The 16,957-nt window shown below is 39.7% G+C and overlaps 1 long non-coding RNA gene across 1 annotated transcript; it reads right to left on the reverse strand.

Annotated features, from left to right (window-relative positions):
* Positions 1-541: 541 nt before the first annotated feature.
* LOC129653922 (uncharacterized) lies at positions 542-2,235 on the reverse strand. Its single transcript, XR_008715284.1, has 3 exons — positions 2,025-2,235; positions 1,285-1,399; positions 542-1,185 (listed from the first exon to the last, which is right to left on the reverse strand). It is a non-coding gene; the product is annotated as an uncharacterized LOC129653922 (long non-coding RNA).
* Positions 2,236-16,957: the final 14,722 nt, after the last annotated feature.

Here is a 16,957-nt window from a genome sequence, read left to right on the forward strand (position 1 = left end):
GAGGTATTTTTAGATGCAGAAGAGTTAAAATGGTCTCTGGCTATGTCCACTTCACAGGTCATGCATTCCACTTTGCCCAGTGCAGGAAAAAAAACAAAAACAAAAAAAAATCACTGCCCACAATACACACAGTGATCCTCCTTTCAGCATAAATAATCCAATTTGAAACCACAGAGCAGATGACACTGTCTTGGTGACATTTCCTATGACTACAATATTTATAGTTCTTAGAGTCTCAAAGGAGACTTTTAATATAACGATTTTTATTATTTTAATATAATGATGAAATGAGGTGTGTAGTAGGCAGACTTCTAAATGGCGCCCCAAGGTTCCTATCCCTCAGTGTATATATTCAGTATAATCTTTTAATCCCTTTCCCTCGAGTGGGGCAGTATCTGTGAATATCTAGTGATGGTCACTCCATTGATGAGATAGCACTCTATATGACTCCATTGTAAAACTAAAGAGAGATTTTTCCTGTTGACTTTAAAGAAGTTCACTACCTTGTGCTAAGAAAGTCACATGGCTAGGACCTGAGGCTGGCTTCTAGTCACTGACAAAACCTTCAACCGACAGCAAGAAAGTGGGACCTCATTTCCTATAATCACAAGGAAAAGAATTCTGCCAACAGCATGAATGAGTTTGGAAAGGAACTCTGAGGTTCAGAGATAACACAGCTCAGATGACACCTTGAATTCAGCCTTATGAGACCCTAAGCAGCAGATTCAGTGAAACCATACATAGACTTCTGACGCATGGAAACTATGAGATAATAAACATACACCATTTTAAGTGGCTCAGCTTGTGGCATTTATTATAAAGCAATGGAAAACAAATATATATCATCCCGGCTGAGTGGCCCTCTGTCCTCAGCTACAACTCTATGGCCTTGAGCAGGTTAAATAACTCCCTGAGTCTTCACTTGGTCAGCTCCAAAATTTGAATTACAAACATATCGGTTCAATTGCTCTCATATGTTGGAAGAGAGAACGAAAGAGAGAAATTATTTATGAAAGATGTTATTTTGAAAATTGTAAAGCACTAATCAAGTAATTGGTAATCTTCAGTGAAAACCTTTGAAGTTTGTGGAAATTCCAAGGTTGGTATGGGCTGAAAACAGGGCCTTACATTCTGAATCCAGCCCTTCAGACCAGGAAAGGATTATGAGAACCCAGCTCCCGTGACCTGTTCCCAAAACAAATACCAGAGGAGGTTTGAGTTCATCCAGTAAAAGGTGTAAACATAGAGAAACTCCCCCTTTCATGAAAATTGGCAAAGCCTTACCCTACAAATGATCTACTTGTCCACAAGAGCACACATTACTGGGCTGTGTGCTCAGTAGACACTGTGGATAGAGACGAACAGTACCCAGGCTCTCTTTATAAGCCAGTTCAAGTACCTAGAAGACACAGATAAGGGATGGACAAATAATAACAGCATGGAATGTTATACCAGGTGGCAGGCAGACCAGTGAGTGAGTACAAGGGAAAGTAAAGAAGATGAACACCCACTCTTCCCAGGGATGTTCATGCCCCTAGAGGAAGACAGGCTTGAGTTGATTCGGACAATTGGTGGCAGTGGTGATTTGGTCGCTATGTCCTGTTCAACTCTTGTGCCAGCATGGATTGTAGCCTGCCAGACTCCTCTGTCCACGGGATTTCTCATGTAAGAATATTGGAGTGGTTTGTCATTTACTTCCCCAGGGGACCTTCCTGATCCAGGGATCGAACCCAGGTCTCCGGCATTGCAGGAGGTGTTCTGCATTATAGGTGGGTTCTTTACCAACTGAACCACTAGAGAAACCAAAAGGACAATTAGGAGTAATTAAACAGACAAGATGGGCAGGGGACAGAGGAAGAGGCATTTTAGGGGAAACAGTTGAATTAAAGACATAGAAATTTAAGAATATGGCCATCTTAGGGACAAGCACCTTACTGTCATCTGGCTTCATAAACAAGAACATGAAGATACATGACCAAATTAGACTTGAGAATCAGGAAAGATCAAACCATAAAGGAACTTACCCTCTTTGTTGAAGAGTTTGATATTCATTCTGAAGGCTATAGGAGTCGTTGATGGCTTTTAATCAGATTGACATTTTAAACTTGGACAGCAGAGCGGTTAATGGATTCGAAAGAGGAAAGAATCCCCTTTGAAGGTAATCTGAATACCCAAATAAGAAAAGATCAAGATGTCAGTGCCCATGAAAAGAAGGATGAATTGAAGAGCCAACAAGAAGGGAGTACAAGCAGGGCTCAATTTTGGCGGGGGTGAACTTAAAGGGAAAAGAAGCCATAGTTGAGTCAGGCTTCTTTACTGGATGGGCAACTGCAAAATTCATGAGTATCTTCTAGAAGGGAGAGAATGTAGGTAAGGAGTTCAGGAGCATCTCAAAGCTTGTCAGGATGTAGGAGAGGAAATTATTTATACAGGCAGAAACTTAATTTATGTCTTAGATCCACTGAGCCAAAACTTTACCCAGAAATTTTTCCTTACCAAGAAGAGTGGTTAGGGCAGTGTAAGTCCTTTCTGGAACTAGGACAAGGTGGTGATCTTATGTGTCCCCTGATACCATGAAAGGTGGGGCAGCTAGATACTCAGTAAGTGCATCACAGGTCGGTTTCTTGATGGGTATGTCCTCATCATGGTACAAATTAACTGTAGGCATTTAGAAGGCAGAATCAAGAATTTGTTGACTGATTGGTTTATTGGCTAAGGAGTTTAAGGTAATCGTGGCTTAGTTCAACACATATGCACTCTTTTAAAAGGAATTATAGTGTCAGATAACAAAAGAAATTTTAGTCTTGAAAGTTACTTTTGCAGTAAAGGAGGGGTGAGGGCTCAGAAGGATTGTCAACATTTTTTTTTAATTCAGTTTTTAGAACCACGTCATTCAAAATGATGTTTTCAATTATTCCTGCTTTTAAATTGAATTTTACCCGAAAATAAATACCCTCTACCACTTTTAGTGCAAACACCCTGTAAAAGGCACTGAGAATGCAGAATCGATTTTTAGATGGTGCACGAGACTTTGTACTCACCAAACAACACCACTACTTCTAAAACACATCTCAAGTTGGTCATCTGCTGGGAAGCATTTTTTCATTTCTCTTGATCCTGCTCCAACCCACTAGCGGTAACCTGAAGCCACCTTTCTCAGTATTCATTGCTGTGGTTTTTGTATTTATCTATCTCATGCCTAATTTTTTTTTTAATTTTTTTTAATTTTATTTTATTTTTAAACTTTACATAATTGTATTAGTTTTGCCAAATATCAAAATGAATCTGCCACAGGTATACATGTGTTCCGCAACCTGAACCCTCCTCCCTCCTCCCTCCCCATACCATCCCTCTGGGTCGTCCCAGTGCACCAGCCCCAAGCATCCAGTATCGTGCATCGAACCTGGACTGGCAACTCGTTTCATACATGATATTTTACATGTTTCAATGCCATTCTCCCAAATCTTCCCACCCTCTCCCTCTCCCACAGAGTCCATAAGACTGTTCTATACATCAGTGTCTCTTTTGCTGTCTCGTACACAGGGTTATTGGTACCATCTTTCTAAATTCCATATATATGCGTTAGTATACTGTATTGGTGTTTTTCTTTCTGGCTTACTTCACTCTGTATAATAGGCTCCAGTTTCATCCACCTCATTAGAACTGATTCAAATCTGTTCTTTTTAATGGCTGAGTAATACTCCATTGTGTATATGTACCACTGCTTTCTTATCTATTCATCTGCTGATGGACATCTAGGTTGCTTCCATGTCCTGGCTATTATAAACAGTGTTGTGATGAACAATGGGGTACACGTGTCTCTTTCCCTTCTGGTTTCCTCAGTGTGTATGCCCAGCAGTGGGATTGCTGGATCATAAGGCAGTTCTATTCATGCCTAATTTTTTACTGAATATGTTGACTCTCTTCTATCTAGCAGATTGGGCCTGACTTCATTTTTGACTAAGTACCTCCCAAAACATGGTCCTGTCATCATGACAAATTAACTAGCCCTTGTTTATTATTATTCCAGCAATAAACAGACGGAAAACCTGCATCCAGAAAGATGTTTTTTTAATTATAACATTTTTTTCCCTAACACCTATAAATGGATGTTTTCTTTCTTTTTTCCTCTCTTTTCCATTATAGTGGAAGGAGGGGACAAAGCGACTGAAATCTTGGATTTGGAGTAGTGGAGTTCAAGTTCCTACTGAGACCCAGAGATAAAAGCACATCCTGAAGGTGGGGGTGGGGTGGTAATGGGAATTACCCATTAGTGGGATTACTACCAGTGGTGAAGCCCGAAGAATGAAGATGAAAAAAGAAGAATGAGCAGCTAGGCTGGTACCTCGGACAGTCAGATCCAAAATAGAGTCAGATTTAAGGAAAGGTTACTGCAATTACAGTTCTGCAATTAAATAGAAGATTGCATCGCACCCTTTTATGTGGTTCTCAGATCATTTTGACCGATGGAGGTAGGTGGACTTAACTGAGGGAACAATCACCAGAGCTCATCTCTACTCCGTGCAACTCCAGGAGCTATGCAACCAAGAGTAACTTGATTTTATTTTCACGTGGCAGATAAGGAAACACAGGCTGTGGTCTCTTACAGAAGCCTGTCTGTGACTTTTCTCACTTTATTATAATCCTGTTCTCATTCAACTCAATACAAGCCAGCCAGCAGGTGCTTGGTCCCCAAATCACTATCAACTTTTATTTTCAGTTTGAGATTCTACATCAGTGATTCCATTCCCTAATTCACCACCAAAGCTTTGGCTAGGAGATTTATTTATTCAACAAATATTTGAATGACTTTAGGGTTGGAGTGCTGGAGGGCAGGGCCTAAAAAGAAGAATGCAGTTAATTAACTGATGCTCCATCTTTAAGATATATGAAGAGCTTGACTGTTCTTTACCTGGATTTATTATAATTTATGATCATTCATTCTTCCTCTTCCTGATGGTCCCAAAGCATAAGAACTTACCATATGTCTTATGTTTTCTAGGATCCAGCCATTTCTCTTTTCAAATATTTCTTTTGGGTTTTTTTTTTTTTTTTTTTTTTTTTTACAATGTTTCAAGCCAAGCACAATGTGGCTTCAGATGGCTTGGGCTTTCCTCTGTGAAACTTTTTTCTCCAATGCTGGATGAGAGGAAGCCATGCTGGAAGGCTCAGCTTACATAACCTCATTTGACAAATATGATACATGCCAAAAACTTGACATTTCACAATACAAACTTTTTATGGAGCAGCTTTATGTTTCAAGCACAATACAGCATTCAAAGAGCATGTGGTCATCCAACCACCTCCCCAAGTCCCAAGGGTTCTGTTAAAAATATATGGGGGAGAAACAAAGCGCCTCCACATCATGGCATCCAATCCTCTGCACAGCCTCTGAGTCCTTCCTCTTTCCTTCTGTGCTCTCTGGGGTAGCCAGGCTGATACCCTTGGAGATTCACTTCAGCACCACTCCCAGGGGCTGGGAAAGCCCCACCTTTGATCTGAGAAGGAGTGGTCTGAAAGAGGTCTCCAGAGCAGCCAAGTGTGACAGAATCATCATTAGCTCAGATGAGATAATGAATGAGAAAACGCTTGGTAAACCATAAAATCCTAAGTGTTAACGACTGTCTTATTATTGTTAGTAATTTATTTATTAGTATTGTTACTACTAATAATGACTCACCAAGCTTCCTGCTTAGAGTTTCAACTGAGGCTATGATGCCTCAAAAAGGTATGGCATGAAAAGCTGCTGAAAAAACAAGGGGAAATGGTAATCCATTGCTGCGCCAGTCTCTGAGAGAAGTTGTATTTACAAAGACCCCCCCCAGCACCCTTGCCAACTCTAATTTTCCATTGCTGGAATGATTTTTCCTTATCAATGATAATACAGCCATGTATCCCTATTGTGAAAGAACACTTACTGTTGAGGTTTGTCTCCAGCAATCCTACTGTGAAAAGACCACCTCTCCATGCCTGAAAGAAAGACTTCAGGACTGACAGACCACCTTCCTCTCTCCCCTCAAACGTATGGGCTTTTCTCAGATCCTTCACCTAAAGTTCTCCAACTATTTCACAAATTGGGACTACCCAAAAATTTAAAAAAAAAAAAAAAATATATATATATATGATTCAATCAAAAATCTGAGTAAGCATATGTATTTGGCACTGAAAGATGTGGAAAGCTGAGCCTGAAGCCAGGAGGTGGTTACTTGACTTTGCCCATAATTCTACACAGACAGTTACACGCAGCAAACTTGGGGGGCTCCAATGAGTATAATGGGAAGCACTTTCAAATTTTTACTTTTGAGTATTTTTCAATAAATAAGTCCATTTAAGCTCCAATGGAACAGTCTGCCAAGCTACTTTTTCAACCAGGGCTTTAAAAAGAAAGAAGTAAAAAAGAATAATTTATAATGATCAAAGATAAAGTAAAATATTAGTCTGGAAGAAATGCAATTTCAGATTTAGAAGTTGGTTTTATGAGGGAGATAATCCTCCCCTGTTTTTTCCAGGCCTATAAATGCAATTTTTATTTTATTTTATTTTTTCCCCAGCCCTCAGGTTCCTACAAAGATTGAACATGGGGAAGATTATTTCATTTATTTTCCAGGGGGGTACTTGGCAATAACATTTTGCAGACCCACCTTGTGCTATTTAGAAGTATAAGTTGGAAACGCCCTGCTAGCTGCTGCTTGTCAATGGATCTAACCTTCTACTTTTTATGAAGACCCAGTCCTTGTGTATCTGGGGACAATCTGTGAGTTTGGTCATAATGATCTTATGCTCATTATCAACAATTAACACAAAGAACAGATAAGATCTTGGCTGTTTCAGCCTTAGGGAAAGACCAATGTTTTGTTTTGCTTTTTTAAAAATGCCAATTAGAATATAAAACTTGATACCAAACCACTCATATTAAAGTCACAAGCAGTTCTGAAATATGTCCAATATAAACAATAACCCTGGTTTATGACATTCTGCTCAAATCTCTCCTTTGTGTTTCAGAGGCTCCAATAAGGTATTATTCCAGAACAGGAAAAGAGAGGCTGCTGTGTTGTTCAGCTTCATCCGGGCATCCTCCTACAGCATGAGAGCAAATTCAGGAGAACTTTTTTTTTTAAAGTGCAGGACCACATTTTTAAATTCCACCTAGTAAGAGCTTATTGAGTTCCATGGTAAACACACATAATTATACAACTTAAATGATTTATCTTTTCACTAGAAGAATGTAAATGAGAAAAAAAAAAATGGCACTGCTAACCAACCTCTAAAAGTTTCAAGTCATGAAAAATTAGAAAGAAATAGAGAGAAAGGGAGCTAATCTTCCCTCCTAAATGAGATTACATCCATGCTGAGATGCGAGCCAGACACTACTCAGCCTGCAGGACAGAAAAATATTTATCAACATCCAGAATATTCATATAATGTCTATCAAAAACTTGTGTCATTACAGGAAACACAAACCAAAACATCACTTTTTCGTTCAGTCTTCTAAGAAAATGTTTTTTGGGGACTCTCAGGACAAGAGGTTTAATATAACAACTTGATAAATGCACAATATGAATTATTTCCAAATAATGGTCTTAGTAATTCAGGTAGGATTGATTTTTATTTAATGTAAGTGATTTTTAATCCACCAGACCTAGGTTTGAGCTCAAGCTCTGGCACTAAGTAGCTATGTGACTTTGGACAAGTCTCTGTGGGGTTCCCTTATCTGCAAAAAGAGGATAATTATGATATGTATCTCATAGTCTCATTATTAGGATTAAATGAATTAATAGATAGAAAGCAATCCAAGCAGGGTCTGCCCCATAGTAATCTCTTAAAAAATGCTAGCTATTACTAGCAATATGATGAAACCTTTCTCCTGCTGTGTTTTGATTTTCTGCAGCCATCATTTGTTCTAGCTATCACCTAAAGGGGGAAATGTATGTATTTCTGAGAAATAGGTTATGTCAGGAGCAGACAAGCAAATAGAGAAACACTAATCCAACCAGTCCATTCTAAAGGAGATCAGTCCTGGGTGTTCTTTGGAAGGACTGATGCTAAGGCTGAAACTCCAATACTTTGGCCACCTCATGAGAAGAGTTGACTCATTGGAAAAGCCTCTGATGCTGGGAGGGATTGGGGGCAGAAGGAGAAGGGGACGACAGAGGATGAGATGGCTGGATGGCATCACCGACTCGATGGACGTGAGTCTGAGTGAACTCCGGGAGTTGGTGATGGACAGGGAGGCCTGGCGTGCTGCAATTCATGGGGTCGCAAAGAGTCGGACACGACTGAGCGACTGAACTGAACTGAATCAAGGATCAGAGAACCCAATCACACTGGAGACAAAGTTCCATTTTTCTGAAAGTCTAAAGGGAGCTGGAGAAAGTCAAGTAAAATGTTTTCATTTCTGGCCCTCTTTCATGTCTGTGAAAAGATTCCAATGATATGCTTCCCAATAGGGAAAGAAGCTTAAAAAATTAGAGCATTTCAGAGAAAATTGCTAGAGATCTGCAACCCCTTTCCCTCCACTTAGCACCACACGGACATAGCTAAGGAGTCTAAGCTATCTGCTCATCTAATTATTAATTGTGATAGCAATTCATATACATCTAAAATTAATGGGTATGTAGTCAGCCTCTGTGTATGTTCTGCTTCCTTAGAAGGGCCTTTCTAAGAACAGAGACAAGCTGAGTCTTTTTTGCTTAATAGAGAACCATGCTGCCAACACATTTTGAGACCAGCGCTTCCAACTTAGAATGGTTAACCAAACTATCAAGGGAGGATTCCAGAAGAAATACCAGAAGCACATTCCAAGTGTGGGCTTTCGAGACAAACAGATCTGACTTTAAAAAACCTTAACTCATGCTTCCATGTGTGATGCTGGGCAAGTCAGTTAACTTATTCTACCTTGTTTCCCCATCTAGGTCATCTATGCATGCCAGTTTCCCCAGGACAGTCCTAAAGTATACCTTCTGTCCTTGGGTGATTAATAAAAGCTACCCTATCACTTCAAAAAGGTTACTGTTTGAACAATGAATTAATGGACACTTCATTCTTCAGTTAAAATAATTGTCACCTCTCAGGCTAGCCATGAGGTATATTCATTGCTACCACAGTGTCTTACATATAGAAATGTGCAGTATACACCAGTTCCCTCTTTATCCTCTTTATCAATTTCTTTCAAATCCACTCTCTGTCCAACACAGCAATCATTAACCTCACAGGGCTATAAAACACTTGAAGCATGGCAATTTGAAGTTCAGATACTCTGTAAATGTAAAATACACTAGATTTTGAAGATTTAGAACATTGAGAAAAGAAGATAAAATATCTCATCAGTAATTTTTATGGTAATGACTTGTCCAAATGCTATTATTTTTAATATATTAAGTTAAATAAATTATTAAAATTAATTATACAAGTTTCTTTTTACTGCTTTAGCATGGCTACTAAAAACAATGTAAAATGACATTTTATTGTATTTCCATTGGGCAGTAGTGCTCCAGATGGTCCATATGTATGGACCTCACACACCTCATCCCATCCATTGACTTCTTCCTTTGAAATCCAAGGTGAGAATCAAGGATGCTTTCATCATATTTAGCAACATGTTTTTAAACTTACTCTGGGCTTTGGAAGCTAAAAGGGCAATAAACTAAAACACAAAATAAAATCAACTTTGACCATGCCTCTCAGCAATGGTTTCTCCTCAGGGAGAGAAACGTTGACCTTGAGTACATTAGGAGAGCTAAAGAGCTTGGGCCAACCTTGGAAGACGTCCGTGTTGGCAAGAAAAAAAGAATCTTGGTTTGCCAGAAAAGATATTGCAATCTCTCTCTGGGTCACGTTTGCTAATCCTTGTGAATGCTTATGAAACATCTCTGGTCTCAAATCTGAATAACATAAAAGAACTGGGACCCAGGAGCATGCTATAGGTGCTGCCTCCTTGAAAAGAAGCACTCATGCCATGAAAAATCACCAGCTTTCAGCCCCCCAAATCTTCTAAAAGCATTAAAACAGCCTCTAGTTTGATTCTTGTAGATGCCCCTGACACGAGTGGAAGAGTTGAGAACAACAGAATATACAGAACAGAGTATTCAAAATAATAATTTAATTCAATTAGTGTCCATGCTGCACTGATACAGCTAGTTGAACTACATCAATGTTCAATTTTTAAAATATTAGCAAAGAGGAGGGGCTGGAGGGAGGCTCAAGAAGGAGGGGATATATATATATACACACATATATATGTATATATATATGGAGAAGGCAATGGCACCCCACTCCAGTGCTCTTGCCTGGAAAATCCCATGGATGGAGGAGCCTGGTGGGCTGCAATCCATGGGGTCGCAAAGAGTCGGACACGACTGAGCGACTTCACTTTCACTTTTCACTTTCATGCGTTGGAGAAGGAAATGGCAACTAACTCCAGTGTTCTTGCCTGGAGAATCCCAGGGGCGGTGGAGCCTGGTGGGCTGCCGTCTGTGGGGCCGCACAGAGTCAGACACAACTGAAGCGACTTAGCAGCATATATATATATATATATATATATATATATATAGGGCTGATATATATGGTTATCACTTTGTTGTATGGCAGAAGCCAACACAACATTGTAAAGCAATTATCCTCCAATTAAAAATATATATTAGCAAACTGGATTTTGAAGACGTTTTTATCAAATAATCCACTTCAGAAAACCTTTTCAGATATGCAGATTTTAAAAAAAAATTATTTCTTCTGGAAGAGTTCTATTGGCTGAGGTGGTTTCCCTGGCATCTCAGGTCAGTTCTATCCCAGAGGTAAAAAGTAATGATTCAAACTGGTTTCCCAGCACAACTGAACAAGAGGTGTCGTCAACGTATTGAATTTTTTGCATTTCAACCCGTTGTTTTAGCACTGAGCAGACATAAACGTTGACATCACTCCTCAGAGGAGCACCATCTTGCCTGATGGCCCCATAGTTTGGAAGGAAGGTAATGACAGACACTATGAGAAGTATGTGTTGGATAGATCTAATATTTAACGTGTTCCATGAGATGCTTTGTGTCTGAGCTCCACCAGCTCTCATCAGCTAACTCCCCCACCCATTCACCCACAATCATAATTCCTCTCTCTTTGATAACGTGCCAACACAGGGAGAGGCAAGGGTTTGGAACAAGAGCATCTGAAGTGGAAGAAAACACAACGGGCCTCTCACTTTCCCTCTCTAACCGCAACAATTGGAGAAGACTTTGGCCTGAAAAAATTTATCTGCTACTAAATGGTACCCAGATGGAAATCACAGCTGTTCTCTGGTACCAGCTGTACCTATGCCCATCCATCTTCAGAACACGCCTGCGGCTGAGCAGGGAGAAAAATTGGGTTGACAGAGCAGTTAAAGAGCCTCTCTTTTCTTCTGCGCACTTTTCCTTTTATCTTTCCCCTTCAGTTTCAGAGTTTCTTGTTCTCACCTTCATGCCGTGGCAGTGCTGACAGAAGAAAACTGCAGTTCTGGAAAACCAGTGGTGAGTAACAGCCCCAGGCTCTGAATACCTAATGCCTATTGTATGCGTGTGTGGGAGGGGCGACAGGAGGGAGGGGGAGAATTTGGTCGAATAGCCTGGGTAGGAAGAGGACCTCGTGATGATGACCCCAGTGCCTCCAAGAGTATCTGACTTTTGATACCTGTCTTCTAATTAAATCCAAACATCTAATATGCTCGGCCTCTAGGAATGCATTGTTCAAACAGATTCGATTCCTGCCCAGAGTCTTTTCAAGCCACTGACCACTTTGAACCTAATTAGAAAAAGCAGAGGACACTGGAGACATTTAATAAAAGGAATCGGGTTGCTGCTTCATCTTCATGACCTGGGATTTATAAGGGAATTTCACTGGCTTTGTAGCAATGTAAAATAAATAGACATTAGATGATGACAGGGAAAACAAAATTGCTGCCAAAGCTAAAAAGAGCTTGGCAAAAGAAGAAAGAACTACTACATAGTCAGTCATTATTTACTGTACAAACCTTTTCATAAAGCATAGAAGAGAGATACATAGGAATAATGGGCCCTTGCTAAAAGATGAAAAGAGCTTTCTATAGCTACATTATCCCCTTGTCGGAGGCACAGACTCGTCCCAGTGGTTACACAATCTTATTGTTCTATTCAACCATTCAGAAAGCTGAATGAACACCCCTGCTCTGGAAATTTTAAAGACTGAAATAAATAGTCCACGCGTTTCCAAGGAAAAGAATAAAACTGTAATGGATGGAAATGACTAATTAATTCATTAATCCTCACAGACTGCCATGGTCCACTGCATATGGTCTCACCAGTTAATTAGTTTTTTTGCTTGTCATGCTAAAATGTAAATAAGTGCTGTTACTTAACCTACCAGCTCCTGACAAAGCAATCCAACTGTTCATTATTTCATGTAAAAGGAGGAATGCTTTGCTGTTTGGTGGTGGTGTTATCTTTGAGATGTGCGCAAAATAACGTGACCTGAAAAAACCATCTTAAAGAAATGGTTTGATTCTATGCATTCCCCCTTCTTACCCCAGGAAACAGAAATCCTGTAGTTTCTTTAATAAAGATGTGTCCACCAAATCCAACAATAGGGAATTAATTTTAAATGTTAGTGAAGAAAATTTTATTTTCTTTAAACTGTAGCGTGCTCATAGCTATGGAGCACTGTAACTATAAACTTGATCTAAACAAAAGATACACAATGGAAAGTTCTGAAGAAGCAAGGTACATTTTTGATGAATGCTAACAATAGTCTATCTTGCTACTAGGTTGCATTTTGATAGCTAATATCATAGGTAGATTCATTTAGCCTTTCCGTGTGTGTCTGTGTGTGTGTGTGTGTGTGTGTGTGTTAGGGAAGGAGATTTGTTGCCTGGGGTGAAAAGTGGGAACAAATGTGTTCCTACAGCATCTGAGAAAACTGGTGGAAGAAAGTGAAAAATGTATTCAGGGAAATGCACAACAAAGGGACCATTCTTACAAAGGAAAGAACACTGACCCCATAAGCTGTACTGATATGTTTTATGGTACCCGAAGCAGAGCAAAAAACTTTAACTGTAGCGAGCAAAAAGTGGTGGATTCTAATTAATCTTACTTTTGAGAGCAATGGGGCCTTGTACAGACCACTAACTGAGTACCCACCCTGACTTTAAATCTTTAAGACCTCAGGGTCTTGAGCAAGACATCTGCCCTTCCTAAGCCACTACTTCCTCGACAGGAAAATTGAGAGACTAACACCTCCTGCTTCACAATATCTCAGTTTCAAAGATCAAATACCAAAATTATGGGAAATTGTTCTGGAAGCTGTAAAGCCCTGTATGAAGATGGTGTTTAATTGACTATGATAAAGAAGCATCACATATAACCAATAAATGAATGTTTCAAAGAACATGGAAAGAATACTCAATATTACAACAATCTTGAATACAATTTAATCTTTCTTGGAGGGTTTAAAAAGTATTTTAGGAAGCCACGATATCTCTTTCTATCAGGAATAGGAATCAAGTACAGAAATAGCCAACCAACTTGTATGGCAAAAATTAAAATTCTGATAATTTCATATATGTGGTTGTTTGAAATATCAATTATCAGGAGCTACTCTAGCCCATTATGCCTTTCAACTGTATCATCTAAGTTGTATAAGAGATATTACTACTAAGTCACTTCAGTCGTGTCCAACTCTGTGCGACCCCATAGACGGCAGCCCATCAGGGTCCCCCGTCCCTGGGATTCTCCAGGCAAGAACACTGGAGTGGGTTGCCATTTCCTTCTCCAATGCATGAAAGTGAAAAGTGAAAGTGAAGTCGCTTAGTCGTGTCCGACCTTTAGCATGGACTGCAGCCTTCCAGGCTCCTCCATCCATGGGATTTTCCAGGCAAGAGTACTGGAGTGGGGTACCACTGCCTTCTCCACGATAAGAGATATTAATCACCCATTAAAAAGAATGACAGAACTATATCAATTGCGAAAATTTTCATAAGATAGTACTGATTGAGCAATGTAAGAGGGAGACATGAGTTTGGGGAAAACCAGAGATGCTGTCCATTGGAGAAAGATGCCCTTTACTCAAGATGCTTTATTTCCATCTATCAGGATATTCTTATAATATATAGCCATCTGATAGAAAATTGTTGTAATAAATAGAAAACCCTTCACTGTCTGCAATATGATTGGACTTCTATTAGCTGTGGTGCTCTTGTGCAATGCACAACCCTCCCAACCATGTAGGGTGACCCTGAGATGTTCAGTCTTACTTTATACACTTTCATTTTGTGTTATATTTACTGCAAAATTTATGAACTACCATTTGCAACTTGAAAAACCAATGTCACTTTCAATGTTTGAAACAAGTATTAAAAGTGTATTAGTATTGGAAACCATCCAGGTATCCACAATAGGGGATTGGTTAAGTTAATTACATATGTTCATTTACTCGACTACTTAGAAACCTATTAAAATGGTGAGGCAAATGTGTATAATGTTTAAGAGGGAAAAATGAAGTTAAAAAACATATGCATAGTATTCTAGATAGAGATAGATGTTGGCAAAGGATGGATAGTTAGATAGTCCTGTTTATTTGTGGAATAATCCTGGAATGAGATGCAGCACAGTGGGGATTCATGTATGGCTGGTGCATGGGTAATTTTTGCCTTTATACATTTCTATATTTGTTGGACTTTTTATAATAATCACAAATTGTTTCTGTTGGGAATTTTGTCAGTTAAGTTGTGCTGGAGAAAATGTCTGTCTCCTCCCATTTAAGCAGAAGGACCTTTGGACAACCCAGAGGATTCTTTAATATTTAACTTAGCAAACCAGTTAAGTCATTGGCAGAGCTTCTTAAGAGTCTGAGTCTTGCTTTCAGTAAGCATCCAGGTTGACTTCTATGTGTGTTTTCTATTAGTTTAGTTCTTAACCATTTTCCCCAGGATAATAGAAAAGAAAGAAACTTGCTGGGTTCGATGAATGGAAAGGAGTCAGAGGAAGTTGACAAAGGAATAGCAGAGCATACACGTTCTCTGTCAGTGGTGGCGCCCAGCTTAAACATGGTTCCCTATGTTATCTCTTTATTCACACCATACCTGTATACCCTAGCATGTTTCTGAATGTTTGCAATCATGGGAAATACCAAAATGAGCAAGATCCAATGCTGCCCTCAAGGAACTTACAATTAATTTTCTGTCCACACAGTCCAGAAGCTTCCAAACACAGATTGACATGGACCAAGAGGGTTAGCAGAGGACCAACCATTTTCAAAATAACCACTCATTGCACTGAAATCAATGAATCCTTTTTGAGGCATAATTCTATTTTATACAAGGAGACAGCTGTTAAGACTAGGAAAAATAAGTCACCTGATTGACAGACAAAAGTTGACAATCTTCACAGGGCATTGGAAATAAAGATCTTTATTCTCAGTTTATAAGTGAGCATGGACTATAGTGTATGTGCGGCTGCCTCTCTGCAGAGCTGGCAGTAAGCAGGCAAACCCTTAGTGTCAGGGGAGAAGGCAGAATGGAAAATATAGTGAGGAGTGGAGACTGTGAATGGAGAGAGATGTTGAATGGGTAAGCTCTCATCTGCACATACAGAAGCCTTCACGTGGTTATGAACAAAGGGTGATTGCAAGACAGTTTATTAATTGAAAGTAACTGTTCTCATCTTGGTGCAATGGCTTGATGTTGAAAAACCAAACACATGATAAAAGGACATGCACAGTCAGCAGAGAAACCTCAGCTTTCAAAAATCTGCCAGGAAGAAGAAAGCTTAGAATGGATTTGTTTTCTGGCTCCTCACAACAAATTAACCACCAAGGGACTCCCAAGGAGCTGAATAAGGAACCAGTCTTTCCCTCCCCCTCCTTCCCCACCCGTTCCCCAGTCTTCCCCTCTCCACCTCCCTATCTCTTGCCCTTCTGGCTACTCATATGTGCATGGTGAGCAAGTGTCCAAAGAAGTGCTCTATTTTTTGTCCTCTTTCTCATGCAGCAACTAATACTTGAAAAAGCAAAACGAATTCCACACACCCCATACCCTAGAACTAGAGCTTACTATAAAACAAAACAAAAATTAGATTTCTCATTTATGAGTCATTTTTCCCATTGTTAAATAAATATGATTCGCATTCAGCAGATGTGTCCATGAAGCGACCATGTGGGTATATTGAAGACTAGGTTTCTTACATGCTTTGTTCCTGGGTTCAGCACCAGGTTGCTAATTTGCACATTACACAATATGACCGCATTGAAGGTGAAAGTGTTCGTCACTCAGTCATGTCTGACTCTTTGCGACCCCATGGACTGTAGCCCGCCAGGTTCCTCTGCCCAAGTTCTCCAGGCAGGAATACTGAAGCAGGTTTCCATTTCCTTCTACAGGGTATCTTCCTGACCCAGGAATCAAACCCAGGTCACCTGCATTGCAGGCAGATTCTTTACTGCCTGAGCCACCAGTGACTGCATTGAGAGACCTAATTGGCTATACTGGCCAATTCCTTTGTGAAAAAAAATTTGCTGCTGGAAACTACTGTTAAATGTGTGTGGTGAAGTGTTCTCCAGTGGAATACATTGCTTTTAAAAATATATATTTATTTATTTAGCTGTGCTGGGTCTTAGCTGTAGCATGCAGGATGTTTTTTGGTTGCAGCATGCAAACTCTTAGTTACAGCATGTGAGATCTAGTTTCCCGACCAGGGATCAAACCCAAGCCTCCTGTATTAGGAGCATGGTGTTTTAGCTACACGACCACCAGGGAAGTCCCAAGATACATTGCTTTGAGCCTCCCAGAAATGAGTCCAAAGTATCATTCCATGATGTAATAATTACGATCACAAAAATCTTTATTTCACTAGGAATTGGTCTTTTAACCAAAACAGTGCCGGACTTAGACAAAAGCCACACATACACAAAACACATCCTTTGAGATCCAGCCCCTCCAAGTTTTCTCTCTTCTCTTAGACACATATAC

The sequence above is a fragment of the Bubalus kerabau genome, chromosome 5 (assembly GCF_029407905.1).
Source record: "Bubalus kerabau isolate K-KA32 ecotype Philippines breed swamp buffalo chromosome 5, PCC_UOA_SB_1v2, whole genome shotgun sequence".
Taxonomy (NCBI): Eukaryota; Metazoa; Chordata; class Mammalia; order Artiodactyla; family Bovidae; genus Bubalus; species Bubalus kerabau.